Source organism: Carcharhinus amblyrhynchos, chromosome 29 (genome assembly GCF_965287045.1).
Source record: "Carcharhinus amblyrhynchos chromosome 29, sCarAmb.v2.hapA, whole genome shotgun sequence".
Classification (NCBI taxonomy): Eukaryota; Metazoa; Chordata; class Chondrichthyes; order Carcharhiniformes; family Carcharhinidae; genus Carcharhinus; species Carcharhinus amblyrhynchos.
Window position 1 is genome coordinate 21,357,445 of NC_137352.1, and position 22,117 is coordinate 21,379,561.

The 22,117-nt window shown below is 42.6% G+C and overlaps 1 protein-coding gene across 1 annotated transcript in view; it reads left to right on the forward strand.

Moving 5' to 3' along the window:
* The first annotated feature begins 13,895 nt into the window (after positions 1–13,895).
* Positions 13,896–22,117, forward strand: part of gramd1ba (GRAM domain containing 1Ba) — a 689,080-nt gene continuing 680,858 nt past the window's right edge. Inside the window, exon 1 of the mRNA XM_080214716.1 lies at positions 13,896–13,982. The gene's annotated coding sequence lies outside the window, so the exon portion shown is untranslated. The remainder of the gene's footprint in view (positions 13,983–22,117) is intronic.

The following is a 22,117-nucleotide window of genomic DNA, read 5'->3' on the forward strand; positions in this document are numbered from 1 at the left end:
CTTCTGTACCCCCTCCTTTCCTTCTCCCCTATGTACTCTATGAATGGTATGTTTTGTCTGTAGAGTGTGTAAAAAACAATACTTTTCACTGTATCCCAATACATGTAACAATAATAAATCAAATAAAAGATAATCAAGTCAATTATTTTATTGTGTTTTGTAGGACCTTGTTAAGCATTTTCTACAGCAATGACTACGCTTAAATGAAAAACACTTGATTGTCTCTGGGATTTCTTGAAGTTGTGAAAGACATTATATCATTACAAATCTTTTATCCCTTTCATAACTCTTGCCACTGGTTCCATCATTCTCTCCAGCCTCTATTTTCTTTATTTTGGTTTATTTTCTTTGGTATTTTTACCCTTAGATTTGTCATATTTCATCTGAATCTTAATTCTTCATGCATCCACACAACTATACCATTCCTCCTTATTGGAAAAGGTGCATAAAGGCAAGTCCACTTAACACAATAATTCTGGGGATACTTAAAATGTCTTACTTTTGCTCCCTGATCTGCTGTAGATAACACTGACCAACTCTGTCACCTCCCTCTATGCAACTTGTGCTGCCAATTTACAGAAACAGCTACCCTTATATGCTACACCTAATCCACCAGGATTTTCTTGAACAATATTTCTTTAAATGTTGCTGGCTGGCCCTGTTTTGCAAAAGGCTGTCAACTAGTGTGCAAATCTGACCTTCTGGTCACACTTTTACCAGCAGTCTTTGGGTCCCTTGCCGGTAAAAGTATGGCAAAGCCATGGAGGGGATTTTATCATCAGAGGTCAACTAAGAGGCCATTGCTGGGACTATCATGCTATTAAGAACTGTGGCCAGCCTCTCTGATTTGCTTGCCCAATTAGAGGGCCAGCAGCTCGTCAGCATCACCAAGAGAAGTGGGTGATGTTGACGCTGCAAGGGAAAGGAGAGGGCACCTTCATAGCGAAGGGGATTGAATATAAAAGTAGGGAGGTCTTGCTGCAGCTGTATAGGGCATTGGTGAGGCCGCAGCTGGAGTACTGTGTGCAGTTTTGGGCGCCGCACCTGCGCAAAGATATTTTGGCCTTGGAGGGAGTGCAGAGGAGGTTTACTAGGCTGATACCGGAGTTGAGGGGGTTGAGCTATGAGGAGAGGCTGAATAAACTAGGCTTGTACTCGTTGGAGTTTAGAAGAATGAGGGGAGATCTCATTGAGACGTATAAGATGATGAATGGGATGGATAGGATAGAGGTGGAGAGACTCTTCCCACTCAAAAAAGACAGTAGGACTAGGGGGCACAGCCTCAAGATAAAGGGGGGGCGTTTTAGAACGGAGTTGAGGAGGAACTTCTTCACTCAAAGGGTGGTGAATCTCTGGAATTCTCTACCCGTTGAAGTGGTGGAGGCTGCCTCGCTAAATATTTTTAAGACGCGGGTTGATGGGTTTTTGATAAGAGAGGGGATTAAGGGTTATGGGGAGAGGGCGGGAATGTGGAACTGAGCCACGACAGATCAGCCATGATCTTATTGAATGGCGGGGCAGGCTCGAAGGGCTAGATGGCCTACTCCTGCTCCTATTTCTTATGTTCTTATGCACCTCAGTGTTGCAGTGATCTCAAGGGATTGGTGAGAAAATTATTCTCAGCCAGCCCTCAGCACTCAAGACAGATGAACCTTCCAGTAGCAGCATTTAAGATACAGAGGTGATCATTTACTGCCAGACACTCATCTATAGTGAATTGGGCATCATAAAGAAAGCCTCCCACCCTCTCATGGTGTAACCTGGATGTCTCCCCATGCAATGGGAAAGCTATTCCCAATAAAATACTGCAGAAGTGTAAAGATGTTATTAATTGGCCAGTTAATTACCTACAATTTGTTGCTCTGGTTGACAGGTGGCCGAGCCACCACCATTTGTGTCTTTTGAAATATCCTGGGCAACTGGGTGACATCAAGCTTCCCTCCACTATTTTACAAGCCCTGTCGCTTCCCTGTCTGTTTCCAGAGGGCCGGTAAAATCCTAGTCTCTGTATATGTTTTCCATTTACAGGGTTTTAACAGAAATGGAGAGGTGGTTATTGTAGAATTGGCACAGTTTGCCCTCATCCCCAACATATTGAACAAAATTTGGTCAGGTTCCAGTGCATATTCATAACAGACATCATACAGTCAATTGTTCCACAATCAAAAATTAAGCCTATGGTACCTCCTTTAAATTTCTTTCAGCTAGAAAAAATGCTTCTTTGTCACTGGAGAGAGGAAACGACAATTTCAGCTGTAGAATTCTGACAAGGCACATGTGTTCATTAAAAAAAGGGTACTTCCAAAGACAGGAAGATCACCCCTGTTTTATTGTCCCTCACGTATCAGAGTCCTCTACATAGTTACCTGCTTAGGAACAAGTAAAATTCACATACTGGAAGACACCTAAGTATAAATTTTAATTGCGAACCTAATTCAAATTTGGGATCCCAATTAGTTTTCAAGTATTGGACCTATGGTGCCACCTAAAATCTTGCGTTTAATGCACATACTATATTTGCTTCACATAAGGTTAGATGAAAGTTGTATTTGTGGATGTATTTTCCACCTCTGGCCACATGTATCCTAACAACCTGAATAATTGACCTGCGAGTTCCTACAAAGCAGTTTCACTCAGCACATAATCTCTGACTTAAGGGAATGTAGGTCAGAGGACTGACAGCAGAAAAGGTGAATGTAACAAGGATAATACAGTAAATGGTATGGACTTTAATCTTCATAGAGGCTAGGAAAATCACATTTTCAGGAATAGTGTGAGGGATAGGTTGTGGAACGTATTCAAGGTAGTTTTCAAGATTAGTATGTCAAGTAGCCAACTTAGAATCATTGAGTCCTACATTGCAGAAAGAGGCCATTTGGCCCATCAAGTCTGCACTGACCACAATCCCACCCAGGCCTTAACCGCTAACCCCATGCATTTACACTAGCTAGTCCCCCTGACACTAAGGGGCAATCTAGCAACGCCAATCCACCTAACCTGCACATCTTTGGACTGTGGGAGGAAACCAGAATATCCAGAGGAAACCCACGCAGACACAGGGAGAATGTGCAAACTCTGCACAGACAGTGACCCAAACCGGGAATTGAACCCAGGTCCCTGGCGCTGTGAGGCAGCAGTGCTAACCACTGTGCCACCCTGAAATGGGCTATAGAAATATAGAAAATAGGAGCATAAATAGGCCATTCAGCCCTTCAGACCTGCCCTGCATTTATTTTGATCATGGCTGATCATCAAATTCAACATCCTGATCCCGCCTTCCCCGCTTGATCTATTTTAGATCAAGATTTGTGAAATAAGAAGGATTCATTATAACAGTGAAGAAGCCTCTGGGTAAGAGTGAGGGTGATGTGGAGATGCCGCTGTTGGACTGGGGTAAACATAGTAAGAAGTCTGACAATACCAGGTTTAAGTCCAACCAATTTATTTGATAGTAAACTCACAAGCTTTCGGGGTTTGCCCTTCGTCAGGTGAACGGAGAGTTCTGGCCTCAGACTGAGCATATTACAGCACAGACAGTTTACAGATTCCTGATTAGAATGCGAGTCTTTACAACTAACCTTCTATTCAAGTCTTAAAGATGCTGACAATATGAGTGGAAAGAGCATTATGCATAGGTTAAAGAGATGTGTATTGTCTCCAGACAGTACAGTAAGTGAGGTTTTGCAAACCCAGGCAAGTCATGGGGGTTACAGATAGTGTGACATGAACCCAAGATCCTGGTTGAGACCATCCTCGTGTGTGCGGAACTTGGCTATCAGTCTCTGCTCAGCGACTCTGCGCTGTCGTATGTCGCGAAGGCCGCCTTGGAGAATGCTTACCCGAAGGTCAGAGGCCAAATGCCCATGACCGCTGAAGTGTTCACCAACAGGAAGGGAACAGTCTTGCCTGGTGATTGTTAAGCGATGTTCATTCATCCATTGTCGTAGTGTCTACATGGTCTCTCCAACATACCATGCTTCAGGACATCCTTTCCTGCAGCGTATTAGATAGACTCACATTCTAATCAGTCTGTGCTGTTATATGCTCTGTCTGAAGCCAGAACTCTCCATTCACCTGACGAAGGGCAAACCCCGAAAGCTTGTGAGTTTACTATCAAATAAATTGGTTGGACTTAAACCTGGTGTTGTCAGACTCCTTACTGTGTTTAAGAGAGAGGAGACAGTGCTGTTATGGTAATGTCACTGGACTATAAATCCAGATACCCAGGCAAATGCTTTAGGACATGGGTTCAAATTCCACTGTGGCAGCTGGGTATAATTTAAATTCAATTAATCAGTCTAGAATATGAAACAAAAGTCAGTAATGGTGATCATTTGTTGTAAAATCAATCTACTTCACTAACGCCCTTGGGAAGGAAATCTGCTGCCCGTACCTGGTCTATGTGTGACTCCAGATCCATGGTAACATAGTTGACTCTGAGCAGCTCTATGAAATGGGAAAGCAAGTCACTTAGTTCAAAGGCAACATATGTTGATCTTCCCAGTATTGTCCACATCCCATAAAATAAAGAAAAGAAGTATCAAAGTCATCATTTGTCTAGTAGTTAGAAAATGCACAATGGCAATGTGGCAATTGTTCTGATTTCCTTATCCTTTCCTGAGACTACACTGGCTTTGATTCATTGTTTCTCCATGGTAATGCGGTGAAGATCTGAAACTTGGCCAACTGGGGAACTGAACCTATGTCCATACTAGCAAAGCACTGCACGTTGATGCTCTAAAATTCAATTGCTAGGAATTTAAATAGAAAAAAATGACTGAACGCTTTATGCCTTGTGTACTCCTTTAAACTTCTCTTGTAATCAGATTTTGGTGATATGTCATTTGAATTGTAAGTCACAGCTCCAGACCATAGGCGGGCAAAAAAGAAAACTGTTCAGATAAAAAACAGAAGTATTAATATTTTACTTGACTATTTTCCTTCCCTAAATCTGAAGACTGTGATACTATGATCAAAAAGTTAGTGTGGCTATATTAAGAAAATGAAATTTGAATACTGCTGAAAAAGGTATGTCAAACTGACAGCTGTTCGCTGACTGATTCCTCAGGGCAATGCCTTGACCAATCATAGTCAAGCTACCTGGTTTAAATTTCAATCAATGCTTGGCAGTTAACTGTCAGTCATCATCAGTTGGTGCATTTTCCATGGCAACATCTCTATCAAGCAGCATCCATTTGCCAACCAATCAGCACTTTCCTCTCATACAATACAAATTGTTGTTTTCCCCTTATACAGATATTCTTGTGAAGTGGCTTGATGAGTGCAAAATGAAAAGCTTTGACATATCTGTTCTGTCAACGATACTCAAGTTCTGTTCCAACAAGTGACTATTGAAAATACGTTCAAGAGGGAGCTAGACGTGTCTAAAGGGATCAAGGGGCATTGAAAGAAAGCAATAGTAAGGTACTGAAAGTGCATGATCAACCATGACCATATTGAGTGATGATGCAGGCTTGAAGGACCAAATGGCCTAGTCCTGCACCTATTTTCTATGAAATTAAAGTTTTTCCTATAGAGTATAGAGATGGAGAACTGGAGTAGGCTGAATTCAAAACACTGAAAGATATAATAATGGCAAGAATAATCTTTTCACTCTCTAATTGCAAGGATATTGTAAATTTAATAGAATTATGAGCAAAGCAAAAATAACCTGAGAAATGGCATTAAACTTTACTCAGCTGATAAAGAAAGAATAAGACAAACTTAAAGAACATTAATTTTACCTCCTCCAACCCTTCATGGAAAACCTTGGATTCTCAGACTGAGTATTTTGCATATTTGCTGTTCAAACACATAGTTAGAACAGATACTCATAGAACAGAATCCTTACAGTGCAGAAAGAGGCCATTCGGCCCATCAAGCCTGCATTGACAACAATCCCATCCAGACCCTATCCCCGTAATACCACGTATTTAACCTGCTAATTCCGCTGACACTAAGCGGCAATTTAGCATGCCAATCACCTAACCTGCACGTCTTTGGGCTGTGGGATGAAAGAGGAGCACCCAGAGGAAACCCATGCAGATACGGGGAGAATGTGCAAACTCTACACAGACAGTGCGTGATCCTGTTTGCTGATCTGGATGTGACCAACTCTACATCCCAAATTCAAATGTATAAAATGAGGAAGAACTTTAGCATTTTGTGATTTAAAAGCAGGTCAGTTGCAACACAGAATTGGAATGTATTTATATCTGGAATGTACTTAATACAAATAAACGTGTCACCGCTCTGGGGGCTGTCAATATCCACATAAAATTTCCTTAAGCGGACACATTTTGACCCCCTCAAAACTGCCCATAATTCAACCATTAATTGGCGTTAACTTTTCAGAGAGGTTAGATTGAGAGTTATGGTAGATGAAAATGACACACTGCTGCAATGACAACTATCCTATAAATTTTTGGCTAAAACTCTGCTGGGGCTATGTGCAGGTGCATTTTTGTCATATCAATCTCGGTATTTTTGCCATAGTTATTGCGTAGAAAAACTGAAAAACTATTGCAGTCAACAGGTTCACCTTGATTGTTATTGAAGTACAAAGAATGGCTCTTTCTCGAGTCAAATAGAATCTTTTATATAGTGTCTGTAACTCGCAGAAACACATGATAGTACTTGACACAAAATAAAGTATATTGAAGTGAAGAAATAGTTGTAATGTTAGTAAATGTGACTTTATTCTGCACAGGAAGGTCTCTCAGACAATAATGGGATTGTCATAAATGACATACATGGATCATTTTCTGGTTGCAAGTAGTGAGTGGTGTGCCACAGTGATCAGTGCTGGGGCTTCAATATCTTACAATTTATATAAATGACATGGATGAAGGGTCCAGAGGTATGGTTGCTAAATTTGCTGATGACACAGATGAGATAGATAGGAAAGCAGGTTCTGAAGAGGACAAGGGGATATAGATTGGTTAAATGAGTGGGCAAAGATCTGGAAAATAAAATATAATGTAGGAAAATGTGATATTGGCCATTTTGGCAGGAAGAATTAAAAAAAACATATTATCAAAATGGTGAGAGATTGCAGAAGGATCTGGGTGTCCTCGTGAATCAATTGTAAAAGGTTAGTATGCAGATATAGCAAGCAATTAGGAAAGCCAATACAATGTTATCATTTACTTCGAAAGGGGTTGAATACAAAAGTAGGGAAGTTATTCTTTAATTATATAGGTAAAGGTAAAGTCACCAAAGTCCTGAAATGACCATAGGCTGCTCTTCCCTTTCAGGAGGAGAGCTGACTGGTGGTTATTTAACCTAATGAACAACCACACATCAGGTGAGGAGCAAATTTGAGAAAGCAGGCCTTCATGAACAACCTCAACAAGTACGGGAATTGAAACTGCGCAATTGAACATAAGAAATAGGAGCAGGACTAGGCCATCTAGCCCTTCAAGCCTGCCCTGCCATTCAATAAGATAATGGCTGATCTGAAGTGGATCAGTTCCACTTTCCCGCTTTCTCTCCATAACCCTTAATTCCCCTGTCTATCAGAAACCTATCTACCCGTGACTTAAATATATTTAGCGAGGTAGCTTCCACCACTTCAATGGGCAGAGAATTCCAGAGACTCACTACCCTTGGAGTGAAGAAGTTCCTCCTCAACTCTGATCTAAACTGCACCCCCCCCCCTTATCTTGAGGCTGTGTCCTCTAGTCCTGCTATCCTTTCTAAGCAGGAAGAATCTCTCTACCTGTACCCTATCCATCCCCTTCATTATCTTATACGTCTCTATAAGATCGCCCCTCATCCTTCTAAACTCCAGCGAGTACAGACCCAGTCTATTTAGTCTCTCTGCATAGGCCAACCCCCTCATCTCCAGTATCAGCCTAGTGAACCTCCTCTGCACTCCCTCCAAGGCCAATATATCTTTCCGCAAGTGCGGCGACCAAAATTGCACACAGTACTCTAGCTGCGGCCTCACCAGTACCCCGTACAGTTGCAGCAAGACCTCCCCACTTTTATATTCTATCCCCCTCGCTATAAAGGCCAACATTCCATTCGCCCTCTTGATCACCTGCTGCACCTGCAGACTGGGTTTTTGCGATTCATGCACAAGGACCCCCAGGTCCCTCTGCACCGTAGCATGCTGCAGCTTTTCGCCTTTTAAGTAATAATCCCTCCTACTATTATTTCTGCTAAAGTGGATAACCTCATACTTGCTAACATTATACTCCATCTGCCAGGTCCTCGCCCACTCACTCAGCCTATCCAGCTCTCTCTGCAGACTTTCCACACCCTCCACGCAATTTGCTTTCCCACTCATCTTCGTGTCATCAGCAAATTTCGTCACCCTACACTCAGCCCCCTCCTCCAGATCATCTATATAAATGGTAAACAGTTGAGGCCCCAGCACCAATCCCTGCGGCACTCCACTAGTCACCAACTGCCAACCAGAATAGCACCCATTGATATCAACTCTCTGTTTCCTATTAGACAGCCAATCCTCTATCCACGCTAACACCTTACCCCCAACTCCATGCACCCTAACCTTCTGTAGCAACCTTTTGTGAGGCACTTTATCAAACGCCTTTTGGAAATCTAAAACACCACATCCACCGGTTCCCCACTGTCTACCGCACTAGTCACATCCTCATAGAAATCCAATAAATTTGTCAAACACAACTTCCCCTTAACAAATCCGTGCTGCGTCTGCTAGATCAAACCGTTCTTTTCTAGGTGCCTCGCTGTTTCTTCTTTGATGACAGATTCTAGCATTTTTCCAACTACAGACATTAAACTAACCGGCCTATGATTCCCTGCCTTTTGTCTGCTACCTTTTTTAAACAGCGGCGTAACATTAGCCATTTTCCAATCTTCCGGCACTTCCCTGGAGTCCAGCGAATTTTGATAAATAATTACTAAGGCATCTGCTATCACCTCTGCCATTTCTTTCAAAACCCTAGGATGCATTCCATCTGGTCCAGGGGACTTGTCCAGCTTCAGTCCCATTAGTCTATCAAGTACTGCCTTTCTAGTGATAGTAATCGCATTTAGGCCCTCATCTCCTACCATCCTTCTATCTTTAATATCCGGCAAACTATTTGTGTCCTCCTCTGTGAAGAATGAGGCAAAAAACTTATTTAAAGCCTCAGCCATTTCCTCATCACCCACCGCTAAATCCCCCCCCCTCATCCTCCAAAGGTCCAACATTCACTTTAGCCAGCCTCTTCTTCTTTATATATTTGTAAAAACTGTTACTGTCATTTTTTATATTTAGTGTCATTCTACACATTATATTGGTGAGGTTCTTCATCATAAATCAGCCATCCAGCCAATTCAGCTAACCAATAGGGCACTGATAAAACTACATTTGGAGTACTATGCATAATATTGGTCCCCTTGCTTATGGAAGCATGTAAATGCATTGGGAGCAGTTCAAAGAAGGTTTATTAGATTAATACGTAGTGTATAAAAGTGTAAAGGTGGATTGTTTTATGAGGAAAGGCTGGACAGGCTAGGTTTGTATCTGTTGGGATTGAAAAGAATAAGAAGCAACTTGATTGAAACATGCAAGATTCAAAGGGATCTTGACAGGGTGGATGCAGAAAGGATGTTGCCCTTTCTGTGAGAATCTAGAACTAGGGGTTACTGTTCAGAAATAAAGGTTGCTCTTTTAGGTCAGAGATTAGAAGGATTTTTTTTGTCTTGACAGGACAATGAGTCTTTGGAACTCTTCTTCAAAATAGATGAAAACGGACTCTTTAAATATCTTAAAGGTAGAGATAGATTGATGATAAGCAAGGAGGTGAAAGATTATCAGAAGGTAGCTTGAGGTTCACATCAGATCAGTGACAATCTTATTGAAGGCAGAGCAGTTTTGAAGGGCTGAGAAGTTGTATTAATTCTGTATGTTTGTATGGAATGAATGACCAGTTTCTAGAGGTGATGGTTAAAAAAGGACTTCTGTTCTTTTTGAATCATGCAGTGAGATTGTTAATGTTTACTTAAACTATGAATCATTCAGAAATTTCTGAGTTTAACATATTTTCCAAAGAACAGCACCTTCAGCACTGTACTTGGTCAAGACTTGAGTGTCAACCTAAATTATGTGCTCAGGCCCTGGATTGTCTATTTTAGGAGAGTGTCTGTTCTTTGGCATTGCACTAATGGAATCATAGTTGTATCTGTTCTGCAGAAAATACTATATTCACTGACAGAGCAAATTAGCACTTATGAATCTCTACCTGCTCATTAACCAGCTGAGTGATATGATAAAGCTTAAGCAATGCCAGCTTGTAAAACAGATGCCTCAATTGCTCTTCATCAGCAAAATGGTGTGATCAGTTGAACTTGGGTCAACCATGCTTTCAGATGAATATCTAAATGAAAGTGTGCAATCATCAGTGTCTGCAAATTTTCTGTTGGCTTATATTGGAGATAACATTTATTGGCTTCCTGTTGGATTTATTCTCAAAAACAAAGAATGATCAATCTGTTATCAAGGAGCAGAAAAAAAAATTTGCCTCTGTCGGAAATTGATTTTACAAATTAGATTAATTTATATTTTTATAATTTCTCCCAAGCATGATTTTAGTACTTAATAGCTGGGCAGGGTTGTAGTTTTGCACACTGAGAATGATTTCCTACATTTTCTGTAAAAAAAAACTTTTTTTAATTCAATAGTGGGATATGGGTGTTGCTGGCTGGGCAGCGTTTATTGTCCATTACTAGTTGCCATTGAGAAGGTGGTGCTGAGCTGCCTTCTTGAAACATTGTAGTCCATGTACTGTGGGTTGAACTGCAATGCCATTCGGGAGGGAATTTCAGGATATTGACCCAGCAACTGCGAAGAAATGGCAACATTTCAACAACCAGGTCAGGATGGTGAGTTAGGGAGAAAATTTCAGGATTTTGACATAGCAACTGGAAAGAATGGAAATATATTTCCAAGTCAGGATGATGATTGGCTTGGAGGGGAACTTGCTTGGTGGTGTTCCCATGCATCTGTTGTCCTTGTCCTTCTGAGTGGAAGTGGTTGGGGGTTTGGAAGGTAGTGTCTAAGGATCTTTGGTGAATTTCTGCAGTGCATCTTGTAGATAGTACGCATTGCTACTACTGAGCATCAGTGGTGGAGGGAGGGATGTATGTGGATGTGGTGCCAATCAAAGCGGGCTGCTTTATATTGGATGGTGGGATGGTGTCAAGCTTCCTGAGTGTTGTTGATGTACCCATCCAGGCAAGTGGGAAGTATTCCATCACACTCCTGACTTGTAGATGGTGGAGAGGTTTTGGGGAATCAGGAGGTGAGTTACTTGCCGCAGTATTCCTAGCCTCTGACCTGGTCTTGTAGCCATTGTGTTTATGTTTACGGTCAATGGTAATCCCTAGGACGTTGACAGTGGGGGATTCAGTGATGGTAACACCATTGAATGTTAAGGGGCGGTAGTTAGATTGACTTTTAATGGTGATGGTTATTGGCTGGCATTTGTGGGGTGCGAATGTTATTTGCACTTGTCAGCCCTTAATTCATTCTGTAATATCTCCAAATATTTATATTGAATATGGATATGATTCTCTTTCTACAGTTTTTTTGTTTTTATTCCAATTCAATCAAATCAAGTCCAATTCAGAATCTCAATAAGTTGAGACATTCCTGATCCAAGCTGACAAGACAGGGCTCTCACCTCCTGTCTTGGGGTTGATCTATATGATTCAAGCTGATTGGAGGAGGCATAGCTCTTCCTCCAAGGTTTGATCTCATTTGCATCTTAGCCAAAAGGCCAAGATGCCGCTTTTAAAAATTGCTTCAAATGAAGCTGAAAAGTAACCTAATGACTTCAACCAAGTACGGCATGTCGAAACTACACTTGATTATAGCCAAAAGGCAGAGAATATATGATAAATTGGAACAAAAAAGGAAAAGCAGAAAATGCTGGAAAAATTAAAGATTAGAAGATACTAGTAATATAAGATCAGTCAGCATCTCTGAACAAAAAAATACAACTTATCCTGGACGTGTGTAACTTAAGTGTTTCACTTTACAGATGTGGACTTACTTACTAATGCATTTCCAGCAGTTTGTTTCCATTTTTGGAAAAAAAACGTTCACATAAAACATGATTTGACATACTTAACTGAATTACAGGTTTAAGCCGGTATTAAATTTGTACAAAAGCAAAATACTGCAGATGCTGGAAATTTGAAATAAGAACAGAAAGTGCTGGAAACACTAAGCAGGTCAGGCAGCATCTGTGTACATTTGTTGATCCACGCTTCTGCAATCTGAGGAATTAATAAGCAGATTTTTGAACAATGGGGAAAGCATTTAATCAAAAGATCGGAACATATCATAGAATCCCTACAACGCAGAAGGAAATCATTTAGCCCATCGAGCCTACATTGACAACAATCCCACCCAGGCCTTATCCCTGTAACCCCACATATTTACCCTGCTACTTCCCCTTAGCATGGTCAATCAACCAACCTACACACATCTGGGGAGGGCATTCGGCCCATCCAATCTGCATCAACTCCGACAGAGCATCTTACCTAGGCCCCACCACCATGGCTCCACATATTCAGCCCACTAATTCCCTTAACCTAAATTAAGCTCATTTCTTTATTAGTCACAAATAGACTTATATTAACACTGCAATGAAATTACTGTGAAAATCCCCTAGTCCCCACACTCCAGCACCTGTTTGGGTACATTGAGGAAGAATTTAGCATAGCCAATGAACCTAACCAGCATGTCTTTTGGACTATGGGAGAAAAACAGAGCACTTGGAGGAAACCCACACAAGTTTGATTTATTATTGTCACATGAATTAACATAGTGAAAAGTATTGTTTCTTGTGTGCTATACAAAGTATACCCTCCATAGAGAAGGAAACGAGAGTGCAGAATGTAGTGTGACGGGGAAGGATGTGCAAACTCTGCACAGACAGACACCCAAAGCCAGGTCCCTGGCACTGTGGGGCAGCAGTGCTAACCACTGTGCCTTCTTGCCACAAATGAGACTCATTGCAACATATAAAATATATAACATTACTGCAGATGCTGCAATCTGAAACCAAAAGAGAAAATGCTCTTTTCTCTCCTTACAGATGCGGCCAGACTGCTGAGATTTTCCAGCATTTTCTCTCTTGGTTTGACTGCAAGTTGTCCCTACCCCACCCCACACACAGAGTTTTACAGATGTTTGCCAGGGAGGATTTCTCATAATGATGCAGAAAAAAACGAATAGCAGCCGTGCAGTCAATCACTCTCACATATTCGAACCACTCACTCGCAGTCGGGGGGGGGGGGTTAGTTGGTTAAAATCGTTTCCCAAATGATCAAAGGCTGGAACAAAAGGTGGACAGGATACAGAGAGAGAGAGAACTAAGTGTATGTTTATGATGGGGAGGGAATACGATTGCGAAGTCTCTGGGTTACCTGATCGGCGCGCCCGCACGACAACTCCAGCGTTCGTTGGCCCTCGCGAGCCCCAACGGTCGCGCCTCACGCTTGTGCGCGCGTTTCGGGCCACCTCCTCCCCCACCCACGGGAGCCGAACGGTTGCGCCAGTGCGCGCCCGCCAGCCTCCCCCCCCCCCGCGAGAGTTCCAACGTTCGCGTCTCGCGCAGCAGCAACAGCTGCTGCTGCCGCCGCCAGGCAACAGCCAGCAGGCGAGCCAGCAAGCAGCAGTATTAGCATCGGTCCATCAACAATAAGCAACGGGCTCACGTGTCTTCGGGGAAAGCTATGACAGGATATTATTAATTGGAGACACATACACAAACGCACATATATAAGTATATATTTAATTTCGAATATATCGTTCAAAATAAACTGAAGCGACACAACAGTGGCAGCATGGCTTTCGCCAACCCGGGTCACATCATACCGCAGCTGAAGCTGGAGGACGCGGCTGAGGACAGTTTGTTCAAGAACATCTCGGTGAGGTCGCTCCAGCAGCTCCAGCACCTGAGGAACAAACCGCCTTCCCCGGCCGGCTTGAGACATCCCAGGTAGGACAGGCTGACAGAGAGAGAGAAAGAGAGGATTATCCAGCCAGTTTTTGCACTGGTTGGTTGTCCACTCCAGGTTTTTGCACTTTAACGGGTTTCTGCCAAACGTAACTGTGGCGTTTGTCGAGAGCAAAGCCAAGCCAGCAAGTAGGACGGCAGCTGTGTGCTGTTTGCTCCAGTGCCCTTCCTTCCGAGCATATGGCCCTTGTGTGCATTTCAGGATATTGCGGATTTTTGTTGGGATTTGTTATTTTTGGTTCGTGAGTGGTAAACTTTTGTTTTTGGACAAGTCGGTTGTTCTCATCACATCAGCAGAAAAATGGTACCTGCTGCAAGCTTTGGTTGCAGTCCAAAACATTTTCCAGAAGGTACTCTTTCACATCTATTCCCTTGCAACCGCACGCCCCCCCTCCCCAATTTTTTTTGAACCTTAAATGCGCTGCAATCTTCAATATACTTTAAATTCCTGTCAAATGAAACAAAACGTATAGTTAGCTGGGTATATGTTTTGCTTGGTCTTTGTCATGCCTTCTTGCCTCTCGTATCTAGCAGTGGGAGGGATTTTTTGCAGATGTGGCAATGGGAATATACTTCAGGATAGGAATATTAGATCAAAATGTTGATCTTGATTTTTTTTAGTTGAAAAAGTGCATGTCATACGTTATCAATTGCTGTTGTGCCCCCATTTGGGGAATAACTGTTTATCAGAATGTTTCTATATTCCCAGGAATTAGTGGGGTTAAATTTGTGAAACAGTGTGTTCAGTTGATTTACCTGTTGGTGCACCTTGTAATTTGCCTAGTAGCATGCAAATAAACCAAATTTCAATGCTAAAGGTAAACTTCTTGGTGGGGTAAAATTATCTGAAAAAACATTGTTCTGAACTGTAAAACGCTTTAGAAATAATTATGAACATTAAACTCCTACAAATTTCTTAAGTTTTTTTTTCTGTTTATAAATCTGTTGACAATTTAACTGCCCAAATGCAGCTGTTTAGCTGCTGTATTGAATTTTTTCAAAAACAGTTTGTTCATAGATGATCCAAAGGCTACTTATGAACTGGAGAAGTACCAGTTAATAACACAATCGGATTCTCTTGGCTCATTTAACCCTGTAGTGGAGGGATACTGCCTCAAATAAATGAAACTCACAAGATAAATCCAAAATGAGAACTCGTAAGGTAGTACTACATACTGCATTTGGATTTTCCTGTCAGTCAATTACAAATCATATCTTAAGATATTTGCAGTAATGTTGGTGATATTATTAATTCTTCAGTTTGAATGCTATCATACCTTTAATATAGATATATTTTAGGTTGGAATTCATGTTGGGTACAAAAAATGGGCAAACATAACTGAATGTAGCAGCTTGCACAGTTTAAAGGTATTTTTGAAAGAATAGAGTGATTAAAAAGCAGCTTTCTGATCTTGAGGTTTGAAGTTTAGATTTACAATATCATACATAGATGTTAGAATCCCATCTTATAATCACTTCCAGAGCATCAATTAGAGTTAATATAATTTCATCAGTGGGTTGAAGTAATATTTTCATCCACTGAAACAGTTCTTACTGGCTATGCTATCTGAAATTTATGACAACATTTAATGTCATAAATGTCATAGTGTTTTGTAAATTGATTCTAGTATCTATATATAAATACTATAAAATGTTCTGCTAAAAAATGTTCTTTTTATTGTCTCTAAGTGGTGATTAACTTCAATTAAAAATGCTTAATTAAGCTATCATTTGTTTGTCCTTACTGTGTAGTATTCCAGAATTAGAATACCATGGCTATTATTCATTAATCCTAATTTGCTACTATTACAATGGTAGCAGGAAATCTGGGGAAACTAGTAATGTGACTAAGTATTGAAATATTGAAGTCTAAGTAAAATTTCATAGTTCTGCTGTTAGTCTTATGCATTGCATGCACGTGATGTATGAACCAATGTTTTGCAAAATTGTTTGGATGTAATGGCCTTTCTAAGTAAAAATGTTTTGAAACATTCTTAATTGTTGTGTATTGATGAGCTCATGCCTTGAAAACAAGGAAGCTGGCCTCTAGGGGAAATTTTTAAAAAACAATGTTTTGAAAATACATGTGAATGTTGCACTTCCTTTCAAAAGAAACAACTGCTTTAAAACCAAACTGCAAATCATTGCTCACTTATGTTATTAAAATAAAGAATATCTTCAATGAATAGCTGATACTCTGAACAAAATATCATTGATAAACATATGATGCCCCACTCTTTATCACAGGGAACAGCCCAAGCAGGATACTGCCAATGTTATTACAGTCCAACAAGCTAGTATGTAAAATTTATTGGTGTTGCAAATATAATACAATCTGATTTACATGTAATGACACACATATGTTTTTATTTCCAAGATATAGGAGTATATAACACCGGATTTTGCAGTTGATACGTTTACCTGAGATTATATTCCGTGATATTCATTTCATGCTTAACACATTTTTAAGCAGTCCTTGCATTATGATTTCATGGAGGCATTAATCCATTTAAAATAAGGTTGTGCGTCCCATTTCCTAATATTGTACTCAACAAAAACTGGATAAGTTGCAGACACAACTATGTGAACTTATTGTCTTTTGTTCCTGTATTTATGTACTTGTTTGTTGTTTGCACCTTCATGGATTTGTTAGTTTCTTGACTGGTGATTGATAATAAATATGACCTTATCTAATGAGAGAGCTTTTGCTCAGTTTGAATTATTATCTGGTGAATTGATTAGGGAAGAAGGCATTTGCTTCATCTATCTTAGTATGTCCAGTACAATGATGTGGGTTCCCGGACACGCGTCCTTTGTTTGAACAGAGGGGAGTACGGAAGGATGAGAGAAGAATTGGCGAATGTTGACTGGGGGAGCGCGTTGGAAGGTAGGTCTGCTGAGGAGCAGTGGAGGATCTTTAAGGAGATCTTTCTTGGTGCTCAGCAGAAATTTATTCCGATGGTTAAAAAGGACCGTAGGAGGAGAGGTAATAAGCCGTGGATAACGAAGGAGGTGAAGGAAAGTGTTAAATTAAAAGCGGAGGCGTTTAGAGTAGCTAAGAGTAGTGGGCGAGAAGAGGATTGGGAGAGGTTTAAATGTCAACAAAGATTGACAAAGAAGTTGATAAAGAAGGGTAGGAGAAACTATGAAGCTGGGCTAGCGCTTAATATAAAAAAGGATAGCAAGAGTTTTTATAAATATATAAAAAGGAAGAGGCTGGCTAGGGTGAATGTTGGACCCTTAGAGGATGAGAGGGGGGACTTAGTGGTAGGGGATGGGGAAATGGCTGAGGCCTTGAATAACTTTTTTGTTTCGGCCTTCACGGAGGAGGACGTGAATAATTTGCCGGGTGTTAGCAATGGAAAGATGGTAGGAGGTCTCAATGACATCATTGTTACTAGAGAGGCGGTGCTCGACAGACTGGAGGGACTGATTGTGGACAAGTCCCCAGGACCGGATGGAATGCATCCGAGGGTTCTGAAAGAAATGGCGGAGGTATAGTGGATGCCTTGGTGGTTATTTTCCAAACGTCGCTGGATTCCAGGGAAGTGCCGGAAGATTGGAAAACGGCTAATGTTACGCCGTTGTTTAAGAATGGTGGCAGGCAAAAGGCAGGGAATTATAGGCCGGTTAGTTTAACGTCTGTTGTAGGTAAAATGTTAGAATCCGTCATCAAGGAGGAAATAGCGAGGCATCTTGAGGGGAATTGCTTGATAGAGCAGACGCAGCACGGTTTCGTTAAGGGGAAGTCGTGTCTGACACATTTTTTGGAGTTCTATGAGGATGTGTCTAGGGCGGTGGATAGAGGGGAGCTGGTGGATGTGGTCTGTCTTGATTTTCAGAAGGCGTTTGACAAGGTACCTCGCAAGAGGTTATTGCAGAAGGTAAGGGGGCATGGAGTTGGGGGTAGGGTGTTAGCGTGGATAGAGGATTGGCTGTCAAATAGGCAGAGAGTGGGGGTCAATGGGTGCTAGGCCTTGGAGGGAGTGCAGAGGAGGTTTACTAGGCTGATGCCGGAGTTGAGGGGGTTGAGCTATGAGGAGAGGCTGAATAAACTAGGCTTGTACTCGTTAGAGTTTAGAAGAATGAGGGGAGATCTCATTGAGACATATAAGATGATGAATGGGATGGATAGGATAGAGGTGGAGAGACTCTTCCTGCTCAGAAAGGACAGTAGGACTAGGGGGCACAGCCTCAAGATAAAGGAGGGGCGGTTTAGAACAGAGTTGAGGAGGAACTTCTTCACTCAAAGGGTGGTGAATCTCTGGAATTCTCTGCCCGTTGAAGTGGTGGAGGCTGCCTCGCTAAATATTTTTAAGACGCGGATTGATGGGTTTTTGATAAGCGAGGGGATTAAGGGTTATGGGGAGAGGGCGGGAATGTGGAACTGAGCCACGACAGATCAGCCATGATCTTATTGAATGGCGGGGCAGGCTCAAAGGGCTAGATGGCCTACTCCTGCTCCTATTTCTTATGTAGCCAATACTGTAGGATCATGCTAAAAATCAGTAATTAAATTAAAATTGTGGAATGTTTTGAGACATTGCTGTGTATACAGCAAAAAAACAGATTCCTACTAAAAATTCAGTGCAGTGTTGTGTGATAGTTATTCCATATCTCTACAACTTTCAATAAATTTCATTGTTTTAAACACAAACCAGCTTCTATGCATTTACATTCAATGTACTTTGATAACTATAGCAGTTCAGAATATCTAACATGAGCAAAATGTAACTGCATTTCTTTTTTTATTAAGGAAATGCTATTTGCCTTGGAAAACTAGGTAACAGAATATGTTGATTTCTTGTACCAGTGTAAGCTCAATAGTTATAACTCAACAACTAGATTTTGCAATTGGTATTCTTTTTAAATGGCAACAGCTGCCAACTTTAAAATTTGATTTAAAAATCCAGGCTATATCAAGGGATGTTAAAGCAGAGAATTTGCTTTTGACGAATGCAGTTAGCATGATTGTTTTCATATTTTTGGATTGTCTGTTTAATGAGATTGAAGAACAAATTCACTTTGTATGGCAGTAAAGCATTAACATTTCATATTTTTTGAAAGATAGAAATAATATGACAGCTCCTAAGACCGGACACATTTATTATTTCATGATTTAGTTTATAGTTTTAACGATATGAAACAATGAGTCACATTTCAGTCAGGTTGGTATTCACAGAATACAGTTTGGTCCATTTTGAGTAGGCGATGTGTTTGTTAAATGAATATCAGGTCAATAATAAAAATCCACATAACTCTCATGGTCACATCTAATTCTCTGAAGACGTTTTGAGGTAAATTTGGATCAAACATAAGATGAATTTTGTTAAGTAAGAATGAGTACCCTTCAAAATCTGATGCTTTTTCAAAATAACCGTGTCTCCTATTTATTAGCTTTGCAACTATGGAAATGAAGTCAAAAGGTTAGTCTGGAATTGCAAATTAATCCATACGTTGCATCAACAGTCTTCTCTGCATTTTTGTAGTCTTAAAAATCATGCCTTCACCTCCTACTCTCCAGGTAAATATACTTTGGAAAATATTAAAGATTGGCCATAATCTAATTCTTCTCTGTCTGTGTGTGTGTCTCTCTCTCTCTCTCTCTCTCTCTCTCTCTCTTCCCCCCCCTTGTGTGTGCGTGTGTCTCTCTCTCTCTCTCTCCCCTTGTGTGTGCGTGTGTCTCTCTCTCTCTCTCTCTCTCTCCCCCCTTGTGTGTGCGTGTCTGTCTGTCTGTCTCTCTCTCTCTCCCCTTGTGTGTGCGTGTGTCTCTCTCTCTCTCTCCCCCCTTGTGTGTGCGTGTCTCTCTCTCTCTCTCTCCCCCCCTTGTGTGTGCGTGTCTGTCTGTCTGTCTCTCTCTCTCTCCCCTTGTCTGTGCGTGTGTCTCTCTCTCTCTCTCTCCTCCCCCCCCCCTTGTGTGTGCGTGTGTCTCTCTCTCTCTCTCTCTCTCCACCCTTGTGTGTGCGTGTGTCTCTCTCTCTCTCTCTCCCCTTGTGTGTGCGTGTCTCTCTCTCTCTCTCCCCCCCCTTGTGTGTGCGTGTCTGTCTGTCTCTCTCTCTCTCTCCCCCCCCTTGTCTGTGCATGTGTCTCTCTCTCTCTCTCTCTCTCTCTCTCTCTTCCCCCCCCCCCTTGTGTGTGCGTGTGTTTCTCTCTCTCTCTCTCTCTCTCCCCCCCCTGTGTGTGTGTGCGTGTGTGTGTCTCTCTCTCCCCCCTTATGTGTGCGTGTGTCTGTCTCTCTCGCTCGCTGTCTCCCTGTGTGTGTGTGTGTGTGTCTCTGTCTCTTCGCTCGCTCTCTCTGTGTGTGTGTGTGTGTGTGTGTGTGTGTGTGTGTCTCTGTCTCTCTCGCTCGCGCTCTCCGTGTGTGTGTGTGTGTGTGTGTCTCGCTCGCGCTCTCTCTCCGTGTGTGTGTGTGTCTCTCTCTCGCTCGCTGTCTCCCTCTCGCTCTCTCTCTCTCTGTGTGTGTGTCTCTCTCGCTCGCTCTCTCCGTGTGTGTGTGTCTCTCTCGCTCGCTCTCTCCGTGTGTGTGTGTGTGTGTGTGTGTGTGTGTGTCTCTCTCTCGCTCGCTCTTTCACTGTGTGTGTCTGTCTCTCGCTCTCTCCCTGTGTGTGTGTGTCTCTCTCGCTCGCTCTCTCCCTGTGTGTGTGTGTGTGTCTCTGTCTCTCTCGCTTGTTCTCTCCCTGTGTGTGTGTCTCTGTCTCTCGCTCGTTCTCTCCCTGTGTGTGTGTGTGTGTGTGTGTGTGTGTGTGTGTGTGTGTCTCTGTCTCTCTCGCTTGTTCTCTCCCTGTGTGTGTGTGTGTGTGTGTGTGTCTCTGTCTCTCTCACTCGTTCTCTCCCTGTGTGTGTGTGTGTCTCTCTCTCGCTCGTTCTCTCCCTGTGTGTGTGTGTGTCTCTCTCTCTCTCGCTCGTTCTCTCCCTGTGTGTGTGTGTCTCTCGTTCTCTCCGTGTGTGTGTGTGTGTGTGTGTGTGTGTGTCTCTCTCTCTCTCTCGCTCGTTCTCTCCGTGTGTGTGTGTGTGTGTGTCTCTCTCTCTCTCGCTCGTTCTCTCCCTGTGTGTGTGTGTGTGTCTCTCTCTCTCTCTCGCTCGTTCTCTCCCTATGTGTGTGTGTCTCTCTCTCGCTCGTTCTCTCGCTGTGTGTGTGTGTGTCGCTCGCTCGTTCTCTCCCTGTGTGTGTGTCTCTCTCGTTCGCTCTCTCCCTGTGTGTGTGTGTCTCTGTCTCTCTCGCTCGCGCTCTCCCTGTGTGTGTGTGTGTGTGTCTCTGTCTCTCTCGCTCGCTCTCTCCCTGTGTGTGTGTGTGTGTGTGTGTGTGTGTGTGTGTGTGTGTGTGTGTGTGTGTGTGTGTGTCTCTGTCTCTCTCGCTCGCGCTCTCCCTGTGTGTGTGTGTGTGTGTGTGTGTGTGTCTCTGTCTCTCTTGCTCGTTCTCTCCCTGTGTGTGTGTCTGTCTCTCTTGCTTGTTCTCTCCCTGTGTGTGTGTGTGTGTGTGTGTGTGTCTCTCTCTCGCTCGTTCTCTCCCTGTGTGTGTGTGTGTGTGTGTGTGTGTGTCGCTCGTTCTCTCCCTGTGTGTGTGTGTCTCTCTCTCGCTCGTTCTCTCCCCGTGTGTGTGTCTCTCTCTCTCGCTCGTTCTCTCCCCGTGTGTGTCTCTCTCTCGCTCGTTCTCTCCGTGTGTGTGTGTGTGTGTGTGTGTGTGTGTGTGTGTGTCTCTCTCTCTCGCTCGTTCTCTCCCTGTGTGTGTGTGTGTGTGTGTCTCTCTCTCTCTCTCGCTCGTTCTCTCCCTGTGTGTGTGTGTGTGTGTGTGTGTGTGTGTGTGTGTCTCTCTCTCTCTCTCGCTCGTTCTCTCCCTATGTGTGTGTGTCTCTCTCTCGCTCGTTCTCTCGCTGTGTGTGTGTGTGTGTGTGTCTCTCGCTCGCTCGTTCTCTCCCTGTGTGTGTGTCTCTCTCGTTCGCTCTCTCCCTGTGTGTGTGTGTGTGTGTGTGTCTCTGTCTCTCTCGCTCGCGCTCTCCCTGTGTGTGTGTGTGTGTGTGTGTGTATGTGTGTGTGTGTGTGTGTGTCTCTGTCTCTCTCGCTCGCTCTCTCCCTGTGTGTGTGTGTGTGTGTGTGTGTGTGTGTGTGTGTGTGTGTCT